The sequence below is a fragment of the Cnephaeus nilssonii genome (genome assembly GCF_951640355.1).
Source record: "Cnephaeus nilssonii genome assembly, chromosome: 4".
NCBI classification, from domain to species: Eukaryota; Metazoa; Chordata; class Mammalia; order Chiroptera; family Vespertilionidae; genus Cnephaeus; species Cnephaeus nilssonii.
In genome coordinates, this window is record NC_137075.1 from 64,757,119 (window position 1) to 64,761,319 (window position 4,201).

Sequence of the window (4,201 nt, forward strand, 5' to 3'; positions counted from 1 at the left end):
TATTGATTTTTTACAGAGAGGAAGGAAGAGGGATAGAGAGTTAGAAACATCGATGAGAGAGAAACATCGATCAGCTGCCTCCTGCACAGCCCCCACTGGGGATGTGCCCGCAACCCAGGTACATGCCCTTGACCGGAATCGAACCTGGGACCCTTCAGTCCGCAGGCCGACACTCTATCCACTGAGCCAAACCAGTTAGGGCTGAGATTACCCTTAACCCCTGCTCCAAGGACTCCTTGGAGGGAGAGGCTGCTGCTCTCCTGAGCCAGAACCCCAGGACAGACAGACAGACAGACAGACAGACAGACAGACAGACAGGGCTTGGGAGGCAGCCACAGGTCTGGACTGCCTGGGGCCTGACCTGGATGGGTCAGCCCAAGCCATGAGTGCCCCCCTGGGGTTTCTGCAGGCCAGGCTAGTCTGCAGCAGCTCCAAGCCTCTGCCTGGAACACGCTGAAAATCCATCAATCACCCAACCCCTCTCTAGAGGATTGGGGCTGGGGGGCTTAGAGCCCAGTGTAGCCAGGCCACCGGTGACCTAAGCTTATGGCCAGGGGTTCTCACGCTGCTGAGGGGAAAGGAGCTTGTGAACACTGGGAGAGGTCTGACCTGATGCTGGTGGCTCTGGAGGAAGATGCTGTCTGAGCCCTCTCCCATGCTCCCATTATCGCCCCCTGTGGCCTGGGGAGGCTTTGCAGGCCTGGCTAGGGACAGGCCACTGATGATCCCTGAGGACTGGAGGACTTGACTAAAGCTCTGAGAGATCATCAAGGGCTGCCCACCCAGTACCTGGGAGCCCAGAGACCTGGAATCCAGGGTAGTGGGAGAGATCTCCCTTCCTGTCCTGGGTACAGTCTGTCACTGTCCTACCCTGTGCCTTCATAGTTTTATTGCCCAGCTTCCTAATTTGAAATATAGCCCTTTTCCCCCACCAGTGTGAATCCAGGTTCAGACATCATAAGGACTGTTCTCTTTCCATTTCTCAACTACTTCCTCTGAGATTGTTTTATTCTCAAGGAGACTATAGCAGTCTGTATTTTCTAAGATGGTTGCAATGATAGCTTCCATTGCAAAATAATTGATTCCAGAGAGAAAGGGAGAAGAAGAAAGAGAGAGATACATCAATGATGAGAGAGAATCATTGATTGGCTGCCTCTTGCATGCCCCACACTGGGGATTGAGCCCACAACCCAGGCACATGACCTGACCGGGAATCAAACTGTGACCTCTTAGTTCATAGGTCAACGCTCAACCACTGAGCCACGCCAGCTGGGCTTTTTGCACATATTCTTGTACAATATGACTGCACTATTCCACCTATCAAGAGGTAGAATCTAGGTAGCATTTTAGATCTTGCTCCCTGACATATGTCATCAATTTGGCTCTATAAACTCTTAAAACAATTTTTTAAAAGAGGCAACATCTAATTTCCCTTGAATCTGAGCTGGCCTATAACTTGCTTGTACAAGAATGAGGTGGATCTCTAAGGTGAGGTCAGAAGAGGTCATGCAGCTTCCACTTGGCTCTCTGGGGACATTTGCCCTGGGGAAAGCCAACTGGCATGTAAGAAGTCTAGCTACCCTGAGACCACATACTGGGGAGGACTGCTGTAGATGTTCTGGTTAGTGGCCTCCAGCTGGGCCCAGCCTTTCAGCCCTCACCACCAAGACACTAAACATGTGAGTGTCACTATCTTGGACCCTCCAGACCAGACTAGCTCATCTACCAGATAAGTGCCATTGAGCGGCCTCAATCAATGGCACAAAAAGCAGAATTGCCCAGTCAAGCCCTACATGAAATCCTGACTTACAGAATTCATAGGGTATAATAAAATGTTTGTCATATAAGCCACTAAAATCTGTGGTAGTTTTTACAGAGCAACCGTAACTGGAACAGAGGCTGTTTCCATGTAGTATTTCCAGAAGCTCTAAGCTCCCTCCCAGCACATCTTAAATCTCCAGTGGAAAGAGAGTCTCATTCTCATTTGTTCCCGGGAATGTCTCTCTCCTGACCCAGTCACTGTAACTATGGGTATGGAAAGCTCTGATTAGCTCAGTTCTGAAGCCGGGGTAGATAACCATACAGGGCTCACTTGGACTGATTATTCCCAAAGGAAAATTGTGGTGCAGTCACCAGGAGTAGGAATAATGGATGCTGAGAAGTAAAAAATGACATGTACCTACTAAAAATACAACCACAGCCCGCTGGCATGGCTCAGTGGTTGAACGTCACAGTTCAATTACCCGGGTTGTGGGCTCGATCCCCAGTGTGGGGTGTGCAGGAGGCAGCCTATCAATGATTCTCTCTCACCATTGATGTTTCTATGTCTCTCTCCCTCTCCCTTCCTCTCTCTCTAAAAACCAATAAACATTTTTTAAAAAGGGTGACCTCACTGTCCCTATGGTGTATTCACCACTATCACAACCTTATGTTCATACACAGTGTCTCTACTATTCACCACCCCCAGAGGCCTCAGTGTTTTCACCACTGACTATGGGATCCCCTCTATGTCACTATGATGTTCACCAAGCTTGCCATGGTGTGCTCATAGTCACCATACTTTATAGCTTGCTCACACCCAGTGACATGTTAATGTTTATTGCACAAACCAATGAGTTCACATTCTATATATGGACATCATAGTGTCCCCATGATGCCCCCTATATTTCTCAGAAGCATCCACATTCATGATTTTGTATAGGATTAAGGGTATACACTTATCAGGGCATCATCTCAAGAGTGTTCACACTTTCCTCCCCTGACTAGTCACACTCATATGACATGTTTGCCCCAGTTGTTCATCAAAATCATCCCCACGAATTTACCAAACTTGTTTCTCATATTTCGAGGCCTCTTTTCATGACTCCCTGAGAGGCCCCAGGTGGTTCTGGGTGTGGTATGGCTTCAAGATGATGGCAGCCCAGAAGAACTTGCAGCATTGACGAGGGCAGCCTTGCTCAGGGAATGGGGCAAGGCAGATGGCGAGTAGATGTCCTCTCTGGTTGAAAGTTTCTGGACATGCGGCTGCTTTATGGGCTAAGAGTGTGAGGAGCCTCCCTCTTTCCAAGCAGAATCTTTCACCCACACAGCGCTTGAGCCATAATGGATTTAGTATTCCAGATGGCCAGGGTGAGCAGGCGGGGAAGGAGAAATTGAGGTTAGAATGGTCTTAGTGAGCAGGCTTAGTCAGGCAAATGGACATAGGGAGACACATATGTGGGACACAGAGACTGTTCTTAGTGGGTTGGCCTTTTGTTCCAGAAGCAAAGCAATGTTCAGAGTGTCTGGATCAGGGCATTCCTCCTCCCCCTGAGGAGAACATAACTGTGAGGACAGAATGTTGGGCAGTGACAAGGAAGGCAAAGAAAGGGAAGAAAAAATTTGAATCTCACCTCACCCCAGTGAAAAATTGAAGTATAATTTTCATATTGTAAAAGTCACCCTATTGAGTGTACAGTTCTAAGATTTTGGACAAATGTCAACAATCATATAACTACCATACAATCAAGATATAAAATATTTCATCACCTCAGTAGTTCCCTTTGTAGTCAACCCTATCCCTCTATTCCTAGTTTCTGACAACCACTGATCAGTTTTCTTTCCCTGTAGTTTGCCTTTTTGAGAATGCCATATTAATGGAATCCTTTTAATTCTGCCATTTTCTTTCTTTCTTTTTTTTTAATTCTGCCTTTTTCACTTAAAGTACTCATCCATGTTGTTGAATGTGTTCATGGCTCATTCGTTTTTTTTTATTGCTGAGTGGTACTCCATTGGATGGCTATACCACAGTTTATCCATGCACCAGTTGAAGGACACGTGGGTTGCCTCCAGTTTGCTTTTTTAATATATTTTTATTGACTTCAGAGAGGAAGGGAGAGGGAGAAACAGAAACATCAATGATGAGAGAGAACCATCATTTGGCTGCCTCCTGCACGCCCGCCACTGGGGATCGAGCCCGCGATCCGGGCATGTGCCCTGACCGGGAATCGAACCATGACCTCCTGGTTCATAGGTCGACACTCAACCAGTGAGCCACACTGGCCAGGCTTCCCTCCAGTTTTTAATAATTACAATTTAGCTCTAAAGATTTGTGTAAACATGTTTTTTATTTATTTTGGGTAGATAACTCATAATAGGGTTGCTGGGATATTTGTTAACTTTATAAGAAACTGCCAAACTGTTTCCAGAGTGATTGTACCAT